Consider the following 26,434-nt stretch of genomic DNA (forward strand, 5'->3'; position numbering starts at 1 on the left):
GGCCTTCTATTATGCTTTGGATAAAATCCACCCACCTTTCTACGCCTCACCAGGCCCATGTGTCTGCCTTCTGCCCACCTCTCCAATCTCCTCTCCTGTCCTCCCCCGTCTGCTCACCCTGTCTCATGCACTGGACTTCTGTTGCCCAAATATACCAAGCTTTTTCACACTCAGAGCCATCCACTCGCTCGAAACATGTTTATCAAGCACCTTCTATGTGCCAGACATTGTCCTTGGCACTGAGGATACAGCAGGGAACAAAATGTGCAGAAATCCTTGCCCTGGGGAAGCTTACATTTTAGTGAGGGGACACAGACTGTGAACAAGACACATCAATAAACAGTATGTTGGATGAGAATCAGGACGAAGGGAAAAGAAATAAAGCTGAGGGACGGTATCAGAGGTGCTGGGGAGTGGATTTGCAATTTTCAACAGGGTAACCAGGGATGGTCTCAACGAGCAGGTGACATTTGAGACTTGAAGGTGGTGAGGGAACAGGCCAGGCAGACACGTGGGGGCAGAGTATTCTCAGAAGAAGCAGTATTCGGTGCAAAGGCCCTGAGATTGGGGCATGTCCAGTATGTTCAAGGAACAGTGAGGTGGCCAGAGGGGCTGGAAGAGAGTTAGAGATGAGATTCAAGAAGTAACAGGGGGCTTCCCTGGTGGCGCAGTTGTTGAGAGTCCGCCTGCCAATGCAGGGGACACGGGTTCGTGCCCCGGTCCGGGAAGATCCCACATGCCACGAAGCGGCTGGGCCCGTGAGCCATGGCCGCTGAGCCTGTGCGTCCGGAGCCTGTGCTCCACGACGGGAGAGGCCACAACAGTGAGAGGCCTGTGTACCACAAAAAAAAAAAAAAGAAGTAATAGGAATCTTAATCAGGTGAGTCTGACAGGCTGGCACAAGAACTTTGGTATATGTAGAAACCTCCTGGAACATTCCACCCTGGCTCTTCACATGCTGCCTCTTTCCCATCTTTCAGAACTCAGAGAGACTTTCCTTGATCACCCTCATCCCTCACTGTCACAACACTATCTTTTCTTCATAGTAAGTACCAAAATATGCAATTGTTTGATCTAATTACACATACTTCTCTGTTTACCATAGCACAAACTCCACTGAGAGCAAAAGACCTATCTGCCCTATTGACCATTGCAAACCCAGGGCTTAGCAGTCTGTCCAGCACTCAGTGAGTGTTCAATAAATCGTTTGTTGAATGGAAGAGGGAGATTCTGTAATTATTATTCCTAGTTTGAACCCTACGGAGTATGAAGAAATACATTTTGACATTGGAGGAACATCCCCAGGAAACTTGTGGGCATTGGCCTGGAGGTCGAAAAGCTTTCAGAGAGAGAGAGAGAGAGAGACTGAGAAAAGAAAAACCAAAAACATGCCACATGTATGGACTTGGAAATTAGAATGGCCTTGAACTTCTAAATAATAAATTACATAGAAGCTAGAAAGCAAAGGAACAAAGCCTTCAAAACAGTAAGTGAAAAATGTTAAGATAGAATTCTACGCCTAGCCAATCTATCAATCACATGTGAGGTAGAACAAACATAATTGCAGATTATGTTTATTCAGGATAACCAGGGATGTTTTCAATAGGGTTTGAAGGGTTAGAAACTCTCAAAAATTTTACCTCCTATGCACTTTTTCTCAGAAAGCGATTGATGATGTACTCCACCCATATGAGAGGAAAACACAAGACAAAGACGAGTATCCAGGAGACAGTGGCTCTAACCCAGGCCAAAAGCGAGGGAAACTCCCAAGTTGATGGCAAAAGGAAGACAGCATGACAGCTGTGCAGACAGCTCAGGTTAGATGGGTATAGGAAGGCAGAGGGCTCCGGGGTTGAGGTCTCCTGAAAAATAGGGAAATTCACACATCATCCACTCCATGCAACCAGGATTGCCTGCGTCATTTACAGGACCCAGTGCAAAATGAAACTAAAGAGGCAAGGCCTCTGGCTTGAAACTTATTAAGAATTTCAAGATGGTAATTTGATGGTAATTTGGTAAACTTATTAAGAATTTCAAGAATTTAAGAATTTCAAGATGGTAAAAGCAGGGCGTTAAAAAAACTGGGTGGGGGACTTCTCCGATGGTTCAGTGGGTAAGACTCCATGCTCCCAGTGCAGGGGGCCCAGTTTCCCTCCCTGGTTGGGGAACTAGATCCTGCATGCTGCAACTACGACCCGGCACAGCCAAAATAAATAAATAAATAATAAATAAATAAAATAAAAAAACAGAAACAAAAACTGCATGGGCTCTTCTGAGAATGGGGCCCTGTGGAACTGCAGGGGTCATATGTCCAGGAAGTCGGCCTTGCATGTGACCATGTGGAAAACTATAGCGGGGGACTTCCCTGGTGGGCGCAGTGGTTAAGACTCTGCGCTCTCAATGCAAAGGGCCCGGGTTTGATCCCTGGCCAGGGAAGTAGATCCTACATGCATGCTGCAACCAAGTGTTCTCATACCGCAACTAAGGAGCCAGTGAGCCGCAAGTAAGGAGCCTGCCTGATGCAACTAAGACCCAGTGCAACCAAATAAATAAATATTTAAAAAAGAAAGAAAGAAAACTATAGCAATAGCCGTCCCCATCTGCAAGCTAAGAGAAACAAACTCTAGTTGACTTATGGAGAAAGGGAATTTATTCAAAGAATATCAGGTGGTCCATAAAATCCCAAGAGGGTTAGAGAACGCTCATCATAGCTACCTTCTAGAGGAAACTCCTTAAAGCAGTCTGTAAACTGGTACACTGAAGGTGATGCCACCACTGTCCCCAAGTACTAGGCACTGTAGCTTGCAGATCTGATACTGCTGGGTCCCTGGGGATGGTACAATGTCATTGTCTCGCACTGCTGCCCTGCTGCAACTTCTTCTACCCCAAAAAAGGTTTCTTGTATTTTCTGCTTCTCCAGTCATTAGCTATCTATTCAAAGTCAGAAATGCGTGCATTATGGGACTTCCCTGGTGGTCCAGTGGTTAAGACGCAGCGCCTCCTCTGTAAGGGGCATGGGTTCTGTCCCTGGTCAGGGAAGCTCCGCATGCCGTGTGGTGTGGCCAAAAAGCAAAAGAAAAGAAAAAAACAAGAAAAAAAGAAAAAGAAATGTGTGCATCTGATGGGTGGAGCCCAAGCCAAGTGGCCATGCCCTAAGTTGCAAGAGGCTGGGAAAGTAAGCATCTAGAATCTTCCACGTCTATGAAAGAAGTTCTGCTTCCCACAAGTCTCCTAAGGGGGAATTCCCCAAATGCAGGAAGGGTTTAAATCTGGGCAGCCAGGAAGAATGACAAATATCTGCTATCGAAGTATAGGAAGAATTCCTACTACATAGACTAAAACAAAACAAAACAACACAAAAACTAAGCAAATGAAACCAAATATAAGACAAGTAGAAATACAGATAAAAATAAAATAAGAACTGTTCAGAAAGGAAACACGATAGTACACTATCTGGCTCATCAGCATTCTACATTTGCATATTCTGAATAACATCAAAACTGAACGTGGATTTAATCCCCCACGTTTCATATTTATCACCTGGTGAAGATGCAAAGCAGAGAGTCAGGGTACCTGATGATTTAAGGATGCTCAAAAAATCATCTGCCATAATGGGAAGGTAAGAGATAATGTCTAAAACAGAGACATAAAAAATTAGAAGCAAAATCATATGTAGAAACATGGCCATCAAAGCCCAAAGGACCTGCTAAGCAGCAGCTGGGGAATAAGACTGGAAAGTGAGGAGAGGTCAAGTAGGGGAACTGCATTCTTCTCATTGTTTGTTTTTGTTACAAGCCTGTCTGTACTTGTTTTGGTCAGGCTATATCATGTTACGCTGCGGTAACAAATAAATCCTGAAACTCTCAGTGGCTTAGCAAAATAACAGTTTTTTGTGGGTTTGTTTTTTCCCCCTCATTCATACAGAATCCAGTGTGGGTTGGGCAGCCCTCTTTAGTCTTGTTTTCCCATCATCTGATCAAGGTCATTGCAAAAGGAAGAAAAAACTGGATGGTGAGCTGGCACAGTTTGAAGGGCCAGGCCTGGAGATGGCTGACATGGCTTGCACCCACATTCCACTCCCCAGACCTCAGTCACTTGGGTCCAACATAAATAACTCTAAGAGAGTTGGTAAATGTGATCTTCTCAGGAAGATACATAGCATTGTCTTAACCACAATACCATTTACATTAAAAAAAAAATAAATTTATTTATTTATTTTTGGCTGAGTTGGGTCTTTGTTGCTGTGCGCGGGCTTTCTCTAGTTGTGGCTAGTGAGGGCTTCTCATTGCAGAGCATGGGCTCTAGGCGCACGGGCTTCAGCAGTTGTGGCTCGGGGGCTCTAGAGCGCAGGCTCAGTAGTTGTGGCGCAGGGGTTTAGTTGCTCTGTGACATGTGGGATCTTCCTGGACCAGGGCTCGAACCCGTGTCCCTGTATTGGCAGGCGGATTGTTAACCACTGCGCCACCAGAGAATTCCCCCCATTCACATTTTTAAAAATTCATAGACTTTATTATTTAGAGCAGTTTTAGGTTGACAGAAAAATTGGACAGAAAGTATGGAGAATTTTCACATATCCCATTTCACCCCACCACACATAACAATTTCCTCTATTTTTAATATCTTGCATTGGTGTGGAACATTTATTAAAATTGATGACCCAATATTGATACATTACTATTAATCCATAGTTTACATAGGGTTCACTCTTTGTTAAACAATTCTTTGGATTTTAAGAAATGCATAATATCATGTATCCACAATTATAGTATCATATAGAATATTATTACTGCCTTAAGTATCCCCAGTGCTCCGCCCATTCATCCCCTCCAACACCCATGCTCCTTGAACCCCTGATCTTCTTACTGTCTCTATAGTTTTGCTTTTTCCAGAATGTTATAGAGTTGGAATCATACAGTAATCAGCCTTTTCAGAATGGCGTCTTTCATTTAGCAATATGCATTTTAAGTGGCCTCCATGTCTTTTCATGGCTTGAGAGCTCATTTCCTTTAAGCACTGAATAATATTCCATTGTCTGGATGTATCACTGTATGTTTATCCATCCAGCCTACTGAAGAACACCTTGGCTGCTTCTAATTTTTTTTTTTTTTTTTGTCTGTACGCGGGCCTCTCACTGTTGTGGCCTCTCCCGTGGCGGAGCACAGGCTCCGGAGGCGCAGGCTCAGCGGCCATGGCTCAAGGGCGCAGCCGCTCCAAGGCATGCGGGATCTTCCCGGATCGGGGCACGAACCCATGTCCCCTGCATCGGCAGGCAGACTCTCAACCGCTGTGCCACCAGGGAAGCCCTGCTTCTAATTTTTGGCAATTATAAATAAAGCTGCTATAAATATTCATGTGCTGGGTTTTGCATGGACATAATTTTTCAACTCCTTTGGATGAATACAAATACCTTTGTGGGGATGCAATTGCTGAATCTTACAGTAAGATTATGTTCAGCTTTGTTCAAAAAAAAAAAAAAACTACCAAATTGTCTTCCAAAGTGGCTGTACCATTTTGAATTCCCGCCTGTAATGAATGGGACTTCCTGTTGTTCCACATCCTTGCCAGAATTTGGTGTTACCAGTGTTTTGGATTTTAGCCATTTTAATAGATGAGCAGTATGGTTGTATCACATTGTGGTTTTTTTAAAAAATAAATTTATTTATTTTTGGCTGCGTTGGTCTTCGTTGGTCTTCGTTGCTGTTCGCGGGCTTTCTCTAGTTGAGGCCAGTAGGGGCTACTCTTCGTTGTGGTGTGCGGGCTTCTCATTGCGATGGCTTTTCTTGTTGCAGAGCACAGGCTCTAGAACGCAGGCTTCAGTAGTTGTGGTGCACAGGCTTCGTTGCTCCACAGCATGTGGGATCTTCCCCAATCAGGGTTCGAACCCGTGCCCCCTGCATTGGCAGGCCGATTCTTAACCACTGTGCCACCGGGGAAGTCCCAACAAGGGTGAATCTTGAGGACACTATGCTGAGTAAAATAAGCCAGTCAAAGAAAGACAAATACTGTATGAGTCTCCTTATATGAGGTACCCAGAGTAGTCAAATTCATAGAAACAGAAAGTAGAGTGGTAGTTACCAGGAACTGGGGGGGTGGGGGAAATGGGGAGTGTCGTTTAATGAGTATAGAGTTTTGGTTTTGCAAGATTAAAAAGTTCTAGAGTTTGTTGCCCAACAATGTGAATATACTAGACACTACTGAACTATACACTTTAAAATGATTAAGAGGATACAACACGTGGGATCTTCGTTGCGGTACGCGGGTTCTGTTTGTTTTTTTTTAGTTGCGGCATGTGGAATCTAGTTCCCTGACCAGGGATCGAACCCAGGCCCCCTGCATTAGGAGTAGGGAGTCTTAACCACTGGACCACCAGGGAAGTCCCAAGAAGATACATTTTATATTATGTGTTTTTCACTACAATTTTTAAAAAGCTAATGATCTTTCCTTATTAGACTGGAGGGATGAACAAGAAGGCTTTTCAGGTCCCACGAGACCCTGCTAGAAATCTAGCTGTAAGCATATACTTAAACATGCAACAGTATTACTATTTAAATTTTAAATCTTTTAAGTGTTTTAAAGAGGCTCTTTGTAAAAGAAATGATTATTTTGCAGTGAGAGTGGGCAAATCTAATTTATCAGATATGAAAAGTTAAGTTTTTTTTCTTGAGTTCTCTTAAGGGCATCAAAAGTATATAGCACTGGGGGCTTTCCTGGTGGCGCAGTGGTTAAGAATCTGCCTGCCAACGTAGGGGACACGGTTCGAGCCCTGGCTCGGGAAGATGCCGCAAGCCGCGGAGCAGCTAAGCTTGTGTGCCACAACTACTGAGAATGTGCTCTAGAGCCAGTGAGCCACAACTACTGAGCATGCAGTGCTGCAACTACTGAAGCCCACGTGCCTAGAGCCTGTGCTCTGCAACAAGAGAAGTCACCGAAGCCTGCGCACTGCAACGAAGAGTAGCCCTCGCTCGCTGCAGCTAGAGAACGCCCGTGTGCAGCAACGAAGACCCAGTGCAGCCAAAAATAAATAAAATTTTTAAAAAGTATGAAATTCCAATTGTTTCTTTAAAAAAAGTATATAGCATTGGACTTCCCTGGTGGTGCAGTGGTTAAGACTCTGAGCTTCCAATGCAGGGGGCCTGGTCAGGGAACTAGGTGTCACATGCATGCCACAACTAAGTAGCTGGTGAGCCGCAACTAAGGAGCACACATGCCACAATTAAGGAGCTGGCCAGCCAAAACTAAGACCCTGTGTGACCAAATAAATAAATAAATAATTTTTTAAAAGTATATAGCATTTCCTGGGATTAAAAAAGTTTGGTTTTCTGAGCCCAAACAAAATGTACCTATTCAACTACCAATTACTGTGTAAGTAAAAAATTAGAACCAGCCATATTATCTGAACAATTTAGTTTGTTTCAATCTTAAAGGCATTATCAATTATACACCAAAGCGTTTCCCCATTTGCTTTGCCAGCCAGGAAGCTCAGAACAAGATTTGTAGTACATCTCTAAGATCTGCACAGAACTGTAGACATTATGTGTTAAGGCAACTTTGTGTTCTCATTTGCCTCTTAATTCATCTGATATATTCCCTCCCCTAATTTTTGCTTAGTCCCAGCTTCATCGCTTACTTTATTTATTTTATTTATTATTTTTGGCTGCATTGGGTCTTCGTTTCTGCGTGCGAGTTTTCTCTAGTTGCAGCGAGCGGGGGCTGCTCTTTGTTGTGGCGCGCAGGCTTCTCATTTCTGTGGCTTCTCTTGCTGCAGAGCACTGGCTCTAGAGCATGGGGGGCTTCAGTAGATGTGGTGCGTGGGCTCAGTAGTTGTAGCTTGTGGGCTCTAGAGCGTAGGCTCAGTAGTTGTAGTAAACTTGCTTAGTTGCTCCGTGGTGTGTGGGATCTTCCCAGACCAGGGCTTGAACCCGTGCCCCCTGCATTGGCAGGCGGATTCTTAACCATTGCACCAACATGGAAGCCCTATTTTTTTAAAAAATCTTTTACACAGCATGCATTTAGTCAACCCTCTTGGGAACAGGGTGGATTATATAAATAAGTAAAACACAAATGAATAACATGAATGAGCACCTTACAGATATGGTCTTCTATAGTCATGAATTTCTAAACATCATCAAATCCATTACTTCCAAAGTCAAATAAAACTCCAGGGCCAAGTGAAATTCATCTTGTGAGGCAGAAGGAAGCAGTGAAACACTAGGGGTGGACTCTTCAACTAATATATTTCATATCTCTTTGTAAACAGGAAATACACAGCTCTAACAGCCAAGCAGCTGATGAGGGGAGGATGTGGGGAGGAAGGCTGCGACCATGAATGAACTAGCTCTAGGGGCAGTTATCGTTCACTGCAGGCCTGATTGAACCTTCTAAGAAAGAGGTAGGAAGTTAAAACTATGCAGTGAGGAAACTCTTAAACACACGGATGTATCATAAATCAAGATGACACTAATGACTTCTGTTAGTTGTAATCTGCTTTAGGCTGTTTCTCCAGCAGTGGGAATGAGGGACTTTGAGCTACCCTCACTCTCCCTTCTTGTTTTCTTTCCTAAGAGCCACACAGAATTAAATGAAATTAAGTGCTGCATCAATTAAGCTTCCTGGTTGCAAGCCACAGAAACTGACTCTACCTTAAGCAAAACCAAAATTCATTAGAAGGCTGTTATGGACTGTGTGTTTATGCCCCTCCCAACTTCACATGTTGAAGCCGTATCCCCTGATGTGGTAGTATTTGGAGATGGGCCTTTGGGAGGTAATTAGGATAGGATGAGTCATGAGGGTGGGGCCCTCACAATGGGACTAGTGCCCTTATAAGAGGAGGCACCAGGGGGCTAGCTCTCTCTCCCCTCACCCTCCGCACACACAAAACAGAAGTCATGGGAGCACACAGTGACATGGAGGCTACCTACAAACCAAGAGGAGAGGTGTCAGAATGAACCTGCCTTGATAGCACCTTGATGTTGGATTTTCCAGCCTCCAGAATGGTGAGAAAATAAATCTTAGTGTTTAAGCCATCCAATCTATGACATTTTGTTATGGCAGCCTGAGTTGACTAAGACAAATGATATGGGGATTCACAGAATCAAGAGGAAGCTTAGAAAACCAGCAGGAATAAAGGGACCTCCAAGGCCTGGCAGTCATGTTTGTACAATTCCTGTAACAGAAGACACTCTTCCCATAGACCAGGAATTAGCAAGCTATGATCTACCAGCCAATTCTAGCCTACCACATGTTTTTACAAATAAAGTTTTATTGGAACTACCTCTTTCTTACAACATCGCTGGTTTCTTCCATCAGGGCTGCAGAGAACAACAACTGCACCCAGAATGCATATCACTTTACATGTTGTCTATGGCCCTCGTTGCACTGTAACAGCAGAGTTGAGTAGCTGTGACAGAGATCACATGGCTCGCAAAGCCTAAAATACTTACAGAGAAAGTTTGCTGACCCCTGCCCTAGACTAAGATAGGATAGCATGAAATGGTGCCCCATTGGAGTTGTGCAGTGCACTGGTAGCCTTGTCTGAGGAAGGCTGGGCAGCAGAAACCATAGCTAAGGTTATGCTACTCATGTTCAAGTGCTGTCTCTGTGATGAATCTGGGGTTCCCAACCCCTTTTCCATTCTCTTTGTCTTTGGAGAGTCCACTGGCTGAGCTTATGTAACAGGCCCATCCCTAAGGGACAGAGGGTGGAAGGATCTGGCCCTCTCAGCTCCATTTATAAGTGTGAGTAAGGGTGTCAGGAATAGCCTGTCCTGTAAGACTCCAAGTAAGTCCCAACAGAGGGGGCTTGGTGTATTAATAGGAGGAAGGTGGGAGTTTGATGCCCTTTGGCCAAAAGTCTGCGGATGTCCTTATGAATAATTACAAATATCCCCATCATTTTCATATGACCCTCAAGGTACACCTGGTTGGTTCCTTCATTGTCTTGCCCCACATCCAGACCCAGGCCACTTTTTTTTTCACTATTAGCACGTGGCCACCTTAGTCCAGGCCAACATTATCTCTTACTTGCATTATTGCAACAGATGCCTGACCTACCTCTCTGCTTCCAGCCTTGCTTACTGCAGTCTGTTCTCCACACAGCTGTCAGAGTATTCCTTCTGCTGTTGGTCGGTTGGTTGGTGGGTGGGATGATTCTTTAAAACCCAAACTCAGGGACTTCCCTGGAGGTCCAGTGGTTAAGCCTCCGTGCTTCCATTGCTGGGGGCACGGGTTTGATCCCTGGTTGGGGAACTAAGATCCCATATGCTGTACAGCATGGTCAAAAAAAAAACAACAAAAAAAAACCCCCCAAAACCCCGAAGTCAGATCATGCTACACCTCTGCTCACTCTGTCCAACAGCTTCCTGTCTAACTCAGGGTAGAAGCTAAAGTTGTCACCATGGCCTACCAGGGCATGATCTGTCCTCCCATTGTCTCTCTGATCTTCCCTCCTACCATTCTTCCCTTCACTCACTCTGTTCCAGCCACACCAGCCTCTGCACTGTTCTTCCAACAACACCGACATCCTCTGGCCTCAAGGTCTTTGATCTTGCCCTTCCCTCCGTCCAGAACTCTGCTCCCCCAGAGAGTTGCATGCCTCTGAAACAGGAGGGAAGGGGGCAGGACACAACCTTTGAAAGAATGACGTAGCCTGAGGACATGACATAAACTGATTAGAACCAAATGGGTCCAAGGTGGCAGACAAGTCGACTTCCACTAGACCTTGAGCCTCAGTATATGCTCACTGTAACACATCAGCAAGCTAAATGACAGTTCCAAGACCGACAATAGGATCAAAAAGTGGGCGGTGGCCCAATTCCTGGAAATCCCCGCCCCTTCCTGAGATAGCTGGAATACTCCCCCCACTCCTTAGCCTATGAAATTACCCACCCCTATAAAAACTGACAACCCCATACTCTGGTGCCTTTCTCACCTTCCGAGATGGCCCACACTCTGTCTGTGGAGTGTGTTTCTCTCTAAATAAATCCACTTCTTACCATCACTTTGTCTCTCACTGAATTCTTTCTGTGATGAGGCATCAAGAAACTGAGCTTCATTAAGTCTTGAAACCAGGTGTGTGATCTCAGCTGGAAGACTATGGATTTTGGCTGGGTTCGAGTCCTAGCCACGTGGGTTCAAATCCCAATCAGGGTTTTGGCTGGGTTCGAGTCCTGGCCTCATGGGTTCAAGTCCCAACCTGAGGTACAAGGTTTCAGCTCCATCCCTCAAGTCCTTCAGTCTCTGCTCAAATGTCTTCTCAATAGAGAGCACTCCCTTGACCACCCTGTGACCCTCTTTCTCCCTCACCCTGCTTTATCTTTTGTCATAGCGTTTCTCACCACCAAACATGTTCTATATGTCTGTTGACTTGTTCCTTATCTGTGCCTCATCGTATCGAGTCAACTCTGTGAGGGCTGCAGTATCACCGTGAGCTCTGCCTGAAGCTGGAGAGGCACTGGAGGGATGATGTGAAATGAAAGAATCCTGACCCAGGGCACTGCTTCACTGAAGTTCCTGGGAAGCTCAGGACCCTGGAGCCCCCTATCGTGTGAAAATGAACCTCTTTCCCCACCCCTGGAATATTGATGCCGAATTCCCTCACTTCACACCCAAGGAATCTCCAGAGTATAAAACTAAAAGCTGACGGCATTGACCTATTAAACCCCAAAATGCCTCAAGAGCAGGGAAAGTGTACTAGTTGCAGAGCAAGGAGGCAAGATTTTCTTTTTCTTGTCCCCATTACCCTACTCTATTTTTCTTCATAGCACTTGCCACTATTTGAAATGGAGCGGAAGCCCCGTCTAGCCACTTGACTATTCCTGTATTTTGTATCTGTTCTTTCTGAAACCTTCTCCTTCTTCTGATTTTCCTTTGAGGACACCACCCTTCCCCCACTCTCGGTCCATATGACTTGATTGGCATAACTCTCACCCCAGTTCCAGGAATGGGCACGTTGACCAGGCCTACACTTGTCAGTCTACTTTACCCCTCTGGTCACAGTGATAGCTTTGAACATGACCCCATTCAGACAAAAGAGAATTGAGACCAATTCAAGTCAATGGGACTGCTAAGGAAATGGAACATCATGCTCCGGCTGGTTTTAAGAGAGAATAGGATGTAATACTGGAGCTGCTGGTGAAGGTGCCACAACGTAGGAGGACCATTCCTATATAAAGTTCCACAATAAAGAGATATAGAGAGATTAATCTTGATACTTTTGAACCCCTGGATCCAGCCATACCTGAAGCTAGTGGGCTTGTCAGATACAAGTGGCCTAAGCCAGTTTGAGTAGGATTTTCTGTTACTTGCCACCAAGGGGTCTTTACTTTTTTATTCACTCTTCCCTCCCAACTAATTGTTCATTCATTTCCTCTAACTCCTCTTCTGTTAGTAGGAGCTGTATCTCTAGGTCAGACATTAAACCCTGAAATAGGATGCAAAAGTACTTCCTGCTCAAAGCCAAAACAATTGCATCAAGAGGAGGAAAGGTCAGTCCATTTTCCTCATGTTTCTAAACATTTGGATGTTGTCAACGTGAAGACAGAACTTCTAGCTTTTGATCTGCTAGTACTGGAGCTCTGTTCAGGCCAAAGAGCCTAATTCTCATGCTCCCCTTAGAAATGTAAACTTCTCCTTTGACTGAAGTCTTACAAATGTGCAGAATTGGGAGAGAAGGACCCTGAAGACATTTGCTGAGCTATTTGCACAACTTCCCTTTATCTATTAAAATGATGTCATTGTTTTTAGAACACTTTGAGCCATTTTTCATTTATAATGTTAAAAGAATGCAGACACATATATAGACTGTAACTTCATTACTTTAAAAAATATTCAACCTTAATCAGTTTTTAAATTCAAGTAATAAATGTCTTAGGAAAATAAAACATTACAGGAATATATAAAGGAGGATATGTAAATTTCCCCATGAGCTGACTGTCTAGAGATGACCACGATTGACAGTTTGGTAGATATTCTAGTATGTACTAAAACATAAAGTTCTTAGACACAAATGGATTATACCATACATATTGTTTGTGACTTTTTTTTCTTTCATATATCTTGGACAAGTCACCACGTCTTTATACAGAGCTATGACAATCTTTTAAAAGTTTGTGTCATATTTCATTGTGTGCAGGGCTATATATGTTATTTGAGTTGCCATTGCATAGAATAGCTTTGACTGTATAGAAATTCCATAATTTATTTTTCCATTTTCTTTTTAATGGACATTTGGATTCTTTCTAAAGTGTGGCTTAACAGAAATTTATTTCTCCAAGTTCTGAAGGCTGCAAGTCCAAGAGCAAGATGCTGGTAGATTTGGTATCTGGTGAGAGCATGCTTCCTAGTTTATATACCCCCATCTTTTTGCTGTCCTCACATGTTGGAAGGGACAAGGAAGCTCTCTGGGGTCTCTTTTATAAGGGCACTAATCTCATTCTTGAAGGCTCTACCCCCATGACTTAATTATTTCCCAAAGGCCCCCCCCTCCAAATACCATCACACTGGGGATTAGATTTCAATATACGAATTTGGGGGGAACACAAACATTCAGTCTATGGAAGTAGGACTGCACTTTTTTTTCTTTTTTCTTGATTAGTCAGTATTAGGGAATGAATGGCAATGAGCCATTTGCTTTCACTTACTTTCATTCTATCAGCCAGAAACCAAACTCAAATTGGCTTGGCAAAAAATGGAGTGAACAGTGAGGTAAGTGGCTTCAGGCATGGCTGGATTCAGGGCTCAAATGATGACATTGGAGCTCATTTTCTGTTTCCCACTGGGTTGGCCTTATTCTATTCTAGGCCATGGCCCCCTGTAGCTCGAGGCTCTCTCCTTTTAGTGGCAAGGTGGTTGCAGCAGCTCCAGCCCTCATATCCTCTCAGATTCAAGCTCTGCACTCAAAAACAAGTTTGTTTCCCAATAGTCTGAGTCAAAGTCCTGATAGTTGCTCTTATTGGACCTCTCATGGACCCAATCATAGTGGCCCAAGGAATGGGCTCAGTTGATTCACTTGGGCCCGGGGTGGTCAAGTTCTCCACCCCTGGGGGAGATAGAACCACTCCCCACCCCACCCCACCCCACCACCAAAGGAACTGAGAATAGGGGAAAGGCAGAGGCCCTAATGAAAATCTGGGAGTGCTGAATGGTTGCTGGGGAGATCAAACCTTCCTCCAGTTCTGCTGGGCACTACTGACTCCACTGTCATCCTGGTGAAAATTCATTCTCCATACTGCAGCCAGAAAGATGTTCTCTAAAAAGAACAAATCTGAGCCTGTTTACAACACTTCAGTGGTCCTTCCTTGCCCTCAGGGTAAACTCCATCCTCCTTAACAAGGCCTCCAAGACTTGGCTGGCCTCTCCTACCACACCAGCTAGATTTCTCCCCAGTATCCCCTCACACCCCTAAACCCTAGCATTCCTTAATAAAGTCATGCTGAATTGCTTAGTTGTCTGAATACACCCTGTTCTCTCTCCCACTTCTTGGCCTTTGCATAATAGTCCTGGTGATTTATAAAGAACTTACTAAGTGCCAGGCAATGTGCTAAGTATTATATGTGTACTTTACACCCCATTTGAGTACTCACAGTAACCCTGTGAAAGGCAGTAGAGTGTGCAAGGTAGAAACACACTCCAGAGACAGTCTGCTGGAAGTTCAGTTTCAGGCTCATGTATTAATCATGTTTTTATTTTGTTTTTATGATGCTTTGACATTTTAGGGCCTTGCTAATCCCGGAGAGACTGCCCCTCCCAGGGCTAGCTAATTCCTAGAGATAGTAAACAACTTGCCTAAAAACCCGCCGTTCACATGCAAACCAATCAATCCAAAACCAAACACCTGACTATATCCTTTATCAACTCTCACAGCCGAGCCAATGTTGCCCCAGCTGTCAATCACCCCAGGGCTGGATACCAGGTAACTAGGGACCACCCCATAGCCTGGAGCCTGGTGAAATTATTCAAACTAGCCATTCCTGATTTACCTTGCCTCTCTCCTTCCTTCCCATGAAAATCACAATAAAAACTTTTGACCATGCTTTTATTTCTGTCTTACTGACCCTGTTGCTTTCCCACACAGCCCTGTGTAGCTGTCACGCCCCACTCCCCCTGAGAATTGTAATACATTCTTCTTTCAAAGGCAGTTGTCTCCATGTCTGTCATCTTGCCATACCTGATTAAAATAAAATCTTAGGTACATTTCACAACAGCTCAGCCTCTTACCAGGTGTGTGACCTTGGGCTCAATCTCTCTCTTGAATTCTCTTTATCTAAAATAGGGATAATAATAATGTCTACTTAGGGACTTCCCTGGTGACACAGTGGTTAAGAATCCGCCTGCCAATGCAGGTGACACAGGTTCGAACCCTGGTCCGGGAAGATCCCACATGCCGCGGAGCAGCTAAGCCCATACACCACAACTACTGAGCCTGCGTGCCACAACTACTGAAGCCTGAGCGCCTAGAGTCCGTGCTCCACAACAAGAGAAGCCACCACAATGAGAAGCTCCTGCACCACAATGAAGGGTAGCCCCTGCTCGCCGCAGACCCAGCGCAACCAAAAATAAATAAAATTTTTTAAATGCCTACTTAAAAGATGTAGAGAAAAATTGTGAAAGACTTTGAAATGGGGGGGAAATAAAGCGAGAGAGAAAGTAGAAAAAACATTAGAGGGATTAACTCACACATCAAGGTTCTTGGCACGTTCCATTATCTTTTTTTTATAAATTTATTATTTATTTTTGGCTGCATTGGGTCTTTGTTGCTGTGCGCGGCTTTTTCTAGTTGCGGCGAGTGGGGGCTACTCTTCGTTGCGGTGTGCAGGCTTCTCATTGCGGTGGCTTCTCTTGTTGCAGAGCACAGGCTCTAGGCCCACAGGCTTCAGTAGTTATGGCACGTGGGCTCAGCAGTTGTGGCTCACGGGCTTTAGAGCGCAGGCTCAGTAGTTGTGGTGCACAGGCTTAGTTGCTCCGCGGCACGTGGGATCTTCCTGGACCAGGTCTCGAACCCGTGTCCCCTGCATTGACAGGCGGATTCTTAACCACTGCGCCACCAGGGGAGGCCACATTCCATTGTCTTTGAGTTATTTTACAACTCTCTAAGTTGTAGCAAACTGATAGTAATGCAATAATTATTGCTAGTAGAAATGCAAATTGTGTCTGGTGAAGTGAAATTTTGTCCAGAGGATATTGACAAGTTTTGTCAGTTTGCATCTGTTTGTAAAGTCATTTCAGCATTCCTTTTCTGACTATAAATGTAATACTTTGAATTTTGCTTTTAATCACTTGTAACCTCTTAGTGGTTCCCTCATTGTGTAATGAGTTCAGTAAAGTCTCCGTCAGGGACTTCCCTGGTGGTCCAGTGGTTAAGAATCCGCCTTCCAATGCCGGGGACACGGGTTTGATCCCTGGTCAGGGAACTAAGATCCCACATGCCGCAGGGCAACTACTGAGCCCACACGCTCTGGAGCCCACGCCACAACAAGAGAGAAGCCCATGCGCTGCAACAAAAGATCCTGCGTGCCGCAACTAAGACCCATGGCAGGCAAATACATAAATACATAAATATTAAAAAAGAAATAAAGTCTTGGTCAATGTTCATTTGTGTCTGTATAAGAGTCATGATTTAATCTTTTTTGAAAATAAGCCTTGAATGTTCCACTGAGACATCCAACAGATCCACCTGACAGAGCCAGGTAAGCTGCCTTTACCAAAGTACCTCGTGGGTGCTTTAAGTACAGGCACATCTTTTCTTGGCTCTCAGAGATAGATCCCACCTAGCAATAGAAATTTAACTTTGCTAAGTCTCTGTTTCTATATATTCTTTCTACTAAGTTTGTGTTTTGTTTTTTATTTTGGTTTGTTTACAGTCAATAAATTATTCCCCTTTAGTGGCAGCAACAATTGGGATTTTGATTTTTTTTTTTTTTTTTTTGCGGTACGCGGGCCTCTCACCGCTGCGGCCTCTCCCGTTGCGGAGCGCAGGCACCGGACGCACAGGCTCAGCGGCCATGGCTCACGGGCCCAGCCGCTCCGCGGCATGTGGGATCTTCCCAGACCGGGGCACGAACCCACGTCCCCTGCATCGGCAGGCGGACTCTCAACCACTGCGCCACCAGGGAAGCCCTGGGATTTTGATTTTTATGGTCAGCACATTTACTGATCTCTGTGAAAGGGTTAATGATTATAGAAATCTATTCTCTGGAGAAAGAGGCAGAGAATCTAGCTTGTTAGTCTTTTTGTTTGTTTATTTGAGCTCAAATCAATTAAGATTTTGACCAATCAGTTTCATGTATTTTTGAGTTTATTCTTGATTCTTGGCAAAATTGTAGATCTAAAGCTCTGTAAGTTTGTATATGTGTAATACTGAAAGGCCCTTATCTCTTGTTGTGTAAGCGTGTAAAGTTTTCATATCTGTAGAGGATCTTAATAAATGAGATTATGAAGACTCAAAGAAAAGGAGCTCTTCTGAAGCTCTTACAGAGATAAAAAAAAGATTATAAATATTTTTAAAATTTGAATGAAATGAGGAAATTGAATTTCTAATACTGAAATTGTGTGATAAGTAAAAAAAGTTATTCTTATGGAAACTCAGAAGTGTTTTCAAAACTCAAATGCACTTAATTAAGATAAATCTTTGGCAAATAAGGCTAGCTTAATAATTTTTCTTTGGGACTTCCCTGGTGGAGCAGTGGTTGGGAGTCCACCTGCCAATGCAGGTGACACGGGTTCGAACCCTGGTCTGGGAGGATCTCACATGCCGCGGAGCCGCAACTAGGCCTATGCGCCACAACTACTGAGCCTGCACTCTGGAGCCCGCAAGCCACAAGTACTGAACTCGAGTGCTGCATCTACTGAAGCCCGCGCACCTAGAGCCCATGCTCCACAATAAGAGAAGCCGCCACAGTGAAAAGCTCGTGCACCACAGCAAAGAGTGGCCCTCGCTCGCCGCACCTAGAGAAAGCCCATGTGCAGCAATGAAGACCCAATGCAGCTAACGTTACTCCTGTGTAGCATTTACAAAATGAAGAAAGGTAAATTTGTATTCAACTGCATTGAATCATTATTCTGACAAATCTTATTTTAACAGCGATCATGTCTTATAGTATGTTAGCTAATCCAAGATCTTCAGATGACTGAAAACCTTGCACTGATATTAAATTGAGTTATTTAATGAATAATCATTGATACCTAAATAATTTCTAAGATAGAACACTGAAACATTGTTAACTAAGCATGATTTTAAGTTTATATATTCTGCATATATGCTATATAAAGGTTATGTTCTGGGTTTCATTAATGAGCATTTTTAAAACATGTAAAAGAGATACCTGTGACTGTAGAAAGTTGCACTGTAAGCTCTGCTTGTCCGCTGCAATACTTGGGTAAAGCGGACAGGTTTTCCTTAACTTACCCCACACCCTATTGTTATCTTTGACATAGAAGTTAGTTACTTTGGTAAAAAGTAAAACTTTGGTTAAAAGTAAAAATTCTATGAGTGGTTGAGATGACACTAAGAGCAGCGGTAACAGAGAACTATAACATGTATGTGAGCAGGTGTTCTCAGGCTTTTTGGCTCTTGATCTCCTTACATTCTTCAGATTTATTGAGGACTCCAAACAGCTTTTGTTTATGCAATTTTTTTAACTATATAGATTTTATTTTTTATATATAATTTTTTTATTTTGTTTATGCAAATTTTAACTGTTAATATTTACCATATTGGAATTTGAGGCTGGGAAAAATTTTTAACAAATCTTAAAATGTAATATATTGATTCATTTGAAGGTAAAAGTGATGTACTCAGGACTTCCATGGTGGCGCAGTGGTTAAGAATCCACCTGCCAGTGCAGGCGACACGGGTTTGATCCCTGGTCCCGGAAGATAGCATGTGCGGCGGAGCAACTAAGCCCGTGCGCCACAACTACTGAGCCTGCGCTCCAGCCCGCGAGCTGCAACTACTGAGTCCGTGTGCTGCAGCTGCTGAAGCCCACGCACCTAGAGCCTGTGCTCTGCAACAAGAAAAGCCACTGCAATGAGAAGCCCCCACTTGCCGCAACTAGAGAAAGCCCGCATGCAGCAACGAATACCCAATGCAGCCAAAAAAAAAAAAAAAGGTGTACTCATTGCTTGTTAACATAAATATCATCTTAGCATTAATATGAAAATTGTTCTGGCCTTGTGGGTCCACTGAAAGAGAAACACTGTGCTAAGGTAAAGTGTCAGTTTGATTCAGAATATAAAAGAGCATTTATATATATAAATAAATTTTACTTGCTTTGGTTTGTGACACCTGAGTCTGAAAAGAAACTATGAAATATGTTAAAATTATGGGAAAGTTTGCTCAATCTTGACAGACTTGCTTCCTTGCTTTACTGATAAGTGCTTTCACCTGCTTATGAAAGGTTATTCTTTACTTTCTGTATAATTGTCTATATAGCAAACTTTCCATGTCTTAATAAGTTTCTGTGATTTATTCTGATTTTATTGTATCGATTATTTAAGGGGGAAAAAAGAAGAACCATGATTCCTCACTTACGAAAAAGCGAATCTTCTTTACCATCTTGTTACCGTCTATGTTTATTTTTAAATGCTTTATTATCACAATGATAGACACTCATGATCCTCTCTTAATTGAATGTCCAAATCGTCACTGATAACTTTTTTGAATTTTTGCCTTCCCAGACTGGATCGAAAAAAAGTAAAATAAAATTTCAAGATGTTAGCTACGTCTAAAATGATCTTTGAGCTTTCCCATAGGATCTTTGGAAAAATCACAAAGATTTGTTCTTTCACTTTATTCTTTATTTATTCTTAAACAAATATTTATTTATTTATTTTGGTTGTGTTGAGTTTTAGTTGGGGCTCGAGGGCTCCTTAGTTGCGACTTGCCGACTCCTTCGTTGTGGCATGCAAACTCTTAGTTGTGGCATGCATGTGGGATCTAGTTACTTGACCAGGGATTGAACCCAGGCCCCCAGCATCGGGAGCTCGGAGTCCTAACTGCTGCCCCACCAGGGAGGTCCCTTGTTCTTTCACTTTATAAAAAAAGATGCTAGAAATAATTAGATTTGCTTGAAGAGTTGCATGGAAAGAGCCGTCAAATCAGAAGAAATGCTCAGCTTTCTCTAGGTTAAATATGTCTAGGAAAAATGTTATTTATACAAATATTTTAAAATTGTATCCTTTATAAGAAGTCCCTGGAACAATGTCTTTGCTCTCCATGGTATGTTCTTACCCTCAAGGAAAGCACTGTTATGAACCAGTTCTCTTAAGAACTAGAACAATTGTGAAATAGCTTTGTTGAGTTTTCCTACTTTCATCAGAGTCCTATCAGTGCTTTGCCTGATATTGGCAACAATAGTATAGTGTATCAGTCATGAGCTCAGATATTTTTTAAAATGTTTACTCTCTGCTACAATACTTGGGTAAGGCTTCCTTCTTTTATTTTTTCTTTCTTTCTTTTTTTTTTTTTGGCGGCATCGTGTGGCATGAGGGACCAGGGATCGAACCAGGCCCCTGGCAGTGAAAGCGCCAAGTCCTAACCACTGGACCGCCAGTGAATTCCCAAGGCTTCTTTCTTTAATTTGAATCTAGCATGGTCTAGACCAGTGGAATGCACATCAGACTTACAGAATAGAGACCTGTAGGCATCTACAGATACTCCTGGTACAAAAAAAAGTCTCAGGATTATTATACGTTATCTCTCAAGATTTTTTCCTCTCTACAAATTATGTTTATCCATTTTTATGAATCAGATGTAACACTGACTGACTTCTTTGAAAACAGGCTTAATCATTATCTTTAGAGATAGTTTGCCTAAATTTTATTCTTTTCTGAATGTTTGATTATCTTTGTTTTACGTGCCAGAAACAACGAAATTTCCTTGTCAGTTTCATGATTCTTATTATGCACTCTCATCAGAACTTTCACATTGGAAAATTATCAGTAATCAATTGACCATATCCATTTTGGTCATTACCATCTACGATATCCCTGAGGCTTGCCTGAAGACCCTGCTGTAAACCACAGACCAGAGTCTGTGTTCTCAACAAAAAAGGAGAGTTTCAGAGCTTCACGGAGAAGGGCTGTACCAGATACTTCAAACTATTGACACTCAAAGCTGAGCTGACCCGGCTCAGACAACTTTTAGGCTCTGCCAGTGGCGTGAGTCAGCATTTCCAGGACGCTATAGTCAAGCAGAAGGCTTCCTAAGACACTACCTCAAGAGTCAGCAGAACTAGAATTAATTACATAGGACTGAATCGACTGACAAGGGAAAGTTTATTGTAGTTATTTGTTTGGAATATTGTTGATGTTGTTTTAGTGTTCTATTTTCTAGATTTACAAGGAAGCTCTTTGTCTTTCTTCTTAAGCCATCTGTAACCCATAACAACTTAGTAGATTCTGCTTTTGTAAGTGGAACTAAACATTCACTGACCTTGCAGAATTTAGACACTCTTAATGTACCCCTACTTTTCATGGCAAGAATTATCTGCATAGTTTTAATAAGAATATTCCCTCCTCCTTGCCAGGATAAATTGATTGTACACCAAGGAGTGTCATATTTGAGAATGATGCTCCTCAAATCAGGTATAATAAGACATTTTAGGGAATAAAATTTGACACTGAACTGAACTTGTGTCTGCTTGCCCATGGGCAGCAAAGCCAATCTAGTGACACTGTGCTGTGGTGAAAGAACGTACGGCATTTATTGATGGGCCAGGCAAGGAGAATGGGCAGCTCATGCCCAAAAGACCAAACTCCCTGAAGACTTTCAGGGAAGGAATTTTAAAGGAAAAATTAGGGGTGAGGGTTGCAGGGTGTGTGATCAGCTCATGGACTTTTCTCTGATTGGTTGGTGGTGAGGTAGCAGGGTGATGTTTCAGGAATCTTAATCATCAACCTTCTGGTTCCAATCAATCTGAGGTCTACATGCTTGTGGTCAGCATTTAGTCACCATCCTCCACCTGGGTGGGGGGTCTTAGTTTCTGCAGAACAACTCAAAGGTATGTGTCAGATCGTTATGTCTCTCCCTTGAGGAGGAACTGGCACTCTGTTTTATCACTGAACTATTGTTTAAGGGATTATTATTTTTCTTGCTTTTCTTTTGTTTCTGCATCCCATCACGTCTCTAATTAGTAACTGCTTGAGTCTGCTCTTTGGAAGGCCTAGGAGACTGCAGCCTTTTTTCTACAAACAAGAACCAGTAGACATGGAGGGCCTTTTGTACCTGGGAGGGCCCTGCAGAGTCCCGCTTCTTTTCAATCCCCCCTTTTCTTTGATACTCCTCAATCCTGAGGAGAGCAAGGGCTGAACAAGAAAGGGAATAAAGTTTTGGGTAGAGAGGTTAATCATAAACTCTGCTGGGTAACTTGGTTTTAGGGGACTTGCTTTCAAATTTGGCTGTATTTACAGAATTAATCCCTACAGAGCTCTCCAAGAAAACTGGTCCGGCACCTGGTTTACAGGTACTAAGGAATGATATTTGGGATATTTGGGAGACCTCAAAAGGAGGAATTCAACCAAATTTATAGGTACAACAGATGAGAGAAATCTGGTGAAAAAAGTTTCTTGGACTGGGTTTCTTAACCTATGAATAACATATAATAGAGCCTTTAAAAATTCCAAGTGGAGATCCCTTATAAAAATCTCCAGACAAAAGTTAATTTGTAATTGTTTAAAACTGTATGGCTGAAATTAAGGAAACACTCCCATTTACCACAGCAACAAAAAGAATAAAATACCTAGGAATAAACCTACGTAAGGAGACAAAGGACCTGTATACAGAAAACTATAAGACACTGATGAAAGAAATTAAAGATGATACAAACAGATGGAGAGATATACCATGTTCTTGGACTGGAAGAATCAACATTGTGAAAATGACTATACTACCCAAAGCAATTTACAGATTCAATGCAATCCCTATCAAACTACCAGTGGCATTTTTCAGAGAACTAGAACAAAATATTTCACAATTTGTATGGAAACACAAAAGACCACAAATAGCCAAAGCAATCTTGAGAAAGAAAAACAGAACTGGAGGAATCAGGCTCCTGGACTTCAGACTATACTACAAAACTACAGTAATCAAGTCAGTATGGTACTGGCACAAAAACAGAAATATAGATCAATGGAACAGGATAGAAAGCCCAGAGATAAACCCACACACATATGGTCACCCACACACATGTGGTCACCTTATCTTTGGTAAAGGAGGCAAGAATATACAATGGAGAAAAGACAGTCTCTTCAATAAGTGGTGCTGGGAATACTGGACAGCTACATGTAAAAGAATGAAATTAGAACACTCCCTAACACTATACACAAAAATAAACTCAAAATGGATTAAAGACCTAAATGTAAGGCCAGACACTATAAAACTCTTAGAGGAAAACATAGGCAGAACTCTCTATGACATAAATCTCAGCAAGATCCTTTTTGACCCACCTCCTAGAGAAATGGAAATAAAAATAAACAAATGGGACCTAATGAGACTTAAAAGCTTCTGCACAGCAAAGGAAACCATAAACAAGACGAAAAGACAACCCTCAGAATGGGAGAAAATATTTGTAAATGAAGCAACTGACAAAGGATTAATCTCCAAAATATACAAGCAGCTCATGCAGCTCAATATCAAAAAAACAAACAACCCAATCCAAAAATGGGCAAAAGACCTAAATAGGCATTTCTCCAAAGAAGATATACAGATCGCCAACGAACACATGAAAGGATGCTCAACATCATTAATAATTAGAGAAATGCAAATCAAAACTACAATGAGGTATCACCTCACACCGGTCAGAATGGCCATCATCAAAAAATCTACAAACAATAAATGCTGGAGAGGGTGTGGAGAAAAGGGAATCCTCTTGCACTGTTGGTGGGAATGTAAATTGATACAGCCACTATGGAGAACAGTATGGAGGTTCCTTAAAAAACTAAAAAATAGAACTACCATACGACCCAGCAATCCCACTACTGGGCATATACCCTGAGAGAACCATAATTCAAAAAGAGTCATGTACCACAATGTTCATTGCAGCTCTATTTACAATAGCCAGGACATGGAAGTAACCTAAGTGTCCATCATCGATGAATGGATAAAGAAGATGTGGCACATATATACAATGGAATATTACTCAGCCATAAAAATAAATGAAATTGAGTTATTTGTAGTGAGCTGGATGGACCTAGAGTCTGTCATACAGAGTGAAGTAAGTCAGAAAGAGAAAAACAAATACCGTATGCTAACACATATATATGGAATCTAAAAAAAAAAAAAAAAATTGGTTCTGAAGAACCTAGGGGCAGGATAGGAGTAAAGATGCAGATGTAGAGAATGGACTTGAGGACACGGGGAGGGGGATGGGTAAGCTGGGACGAAGTGAGAGAGTGGCATGGACATATATACACTACCAAATGTAAAATAGACAGCTAGTGGGAAGCAGCCGCATAGCACAGGGAGATCAGCTTGGTGCTTTGTGACCACCTAGAGGGGTGGGATAGGGAGGGTGGGAGGGAGACGCAAGAGGGAGGAGATATGGGAACATATGTATATGTATAGCTGATTCACTTCGTGATACAGCAGAAACTAACACATCATTGTAAAGCAATTATACTCCAACAAAGATGTTAAAAAAAATAAAGAACCGCTAATAATCTAAAAAAAACCCAAACTGTATGGCTTTCAATTTTGCAAAGCAAATTTACCAGACTTGTATGACAAATTAATACTTTCACTGCACTTGTGTAAACAATTAGTACAAATTTAATGAGACCAGCTTTATTTTGTGATCAAGAATAATTTTTGAGATTATTACGACCATAAGGGGTTTGGGGAGACCATACGGATGAATCGGAAAGACCCTGAAATATATTGGGTGTCCTGACTGGCTGTCAGTGAAAGGTTATCTCTCCCTTTCATTACCTTTGAACTACTTTATAGCTCTGTAAGTTATAGGAAACTGGCAGTAATGTGAATGATTCTTGTCTATAGAAATGCAGTTGTGTCCAGTGGAATGCAATTTATTATTTATTCTCTAGTGGATATTGACCAACTTTGCCAGTTTTGTAACTATTTATAAATTAATTTCATTGTTCCTTATCTCACTATAATTGTCGGGGTACTTTGATTTCTCCTTTGAACTATTCATAACGTCTTTCTGGTTCCCTCATTACTTAACAGATTCCATAAAATCTTTGCTATGGGTTCATTTCATACCCATATGAGAGTCAAATTTTTATTTTTTTTCAAAATTATCATGAGTTAATATATGTAAGATGCTTCGAAGAGTGCCTGGCACCCAGTACAGGCTTAGTAAATGTTAGCTTTTCTAAGTAAAGGATTCAGATTATCCCCAGTTTTACAGATGAGGAGAATGAGGTACAGAGAAGGCAGAGGCGCATTTGCTTAAATGGCATAGCTTGTCAGGGGAGGAAGAGAACTAGAAGTCCAATCTGTCTGTCTTCAAAGCCTCTGTCTTCTTGTCCCCACCCCACCACACCCCTCTCTTACCCATAGTCCTCTCTGGCTGGGCTTTGCTAACTCCCACTCATTCTTCAGGTTTCATAGTTGGAGTCTCTCTGGATCCTTCTGGGCTAGGTTTAGCAGCGCCACCTCGAACCTTGTATCTTCCCCCATCAAGCTCCTATCATAAATATGTTGCAACCATCAATCTCTTCATCTAAAAGACGAGCCCCCATAATGACCAGGGACCAAGACTTTCCATCACCATCCAGCACAGAGCCTGGCATGCAGCAAGGGCGAGAAGTGAGGTGTCGTGTAAGTGTGGCATTTTCTTCACCTGGGATGGAGAGCAGGGGTGCTTTCCGGAACTGCCTGGAACCCCTCTGCATCTCTGTTGTCTGCCAGCCCCACACTCCTTGGGCTCCTGGCTACTCTAGGGAGTAGCAAGCCCACCTAAAGAGGATGCCCAGAGCCACTAGGCTCTCATGACTTGAGTTTCCAGTTTTCGTTTTTGTGTTTTTCCAAATCAAATTCCAGAAATCCCGGTTTAAAAATAACCAAGAAACGCAATCTTCTCCACCAAGCCGTCTGGCAAAAACAAATCCTCAGCAGAGACCAATGTGCAGTCTCGCTTCACACTTACTCATTTTCAGACGCCAACTCAGCGTTTTGGGTGGGGAGGAAAAGGGGAGGCAGGACTCCTGGGGGCCGAAGGACAAGGGCCCAGGAGCAGGGCACAAGCTGGGCTGGATGCGTTGCCCGCACACGCCCTTGTGGGCAGACAGCTGCTCGAAACTGCTGTGAAGTCCGGTTTTCCTTGGAGTCTCAGCCTGCTGGTCCCCAGCCCTGGCTCGGGCAGGAGATCAAAGCAGCCCTGGAAAACGGTCTCCGTTAGTGATCCAGAATTCATTCTCCTTCCCTAGGGAGACATCAGCTTCTGCTGGAGCCTGCCTTTCCCCATCATGACTTAGGGAAT

General features: G+C 42.8%; 1 long non-coding RNA gene across 2 annotated transcripts; it reads right to left on the reverse strand.

Annotated features, from left to right (window-relative positions):
* Positions 1-1,779: 1,779 nt before the first annotated feature.
* On the reverse strand, positions 1,780-26,410 carry LOC137210057 (uncharacterized). 2 transcript variants are annotated; one of them, XR_010936257.1, is made up of 3 exons: positions 25,796-26,410; positions 25,507-25,639; positions 1,780-1,862 (listed from the first exon to the last, which is right to left on the reverse strand). It is a non-coding gene; the product is annotated as an uncharacterized lncRNA (long non-coding RNA). The 2 variants fall into 2 exon arrangements; XR_010936259.1 differs by lacking the exon at positions 1,780-1,862 and adding an exon at positions 5,325-5,967.
* Between the last annotated feature and the right edge of the window lie 24 nt (positions 26,411-26,434).

Source organism: Pseudorca crassidens, chromosome 2 (genome assembly GCF_039906515.1).
Source record: "Pseudorca crassidens isolate mPseCra1 chromosome 2, mPseCra1.hap1, whole genome shotgun sequence".
Lineage (NCBI taxonomy): Eukaryota > Metazoa > Chordata > Mammalia > Artiodactyla > Delphinidae > Pseudorca > Pseudorca crassidens.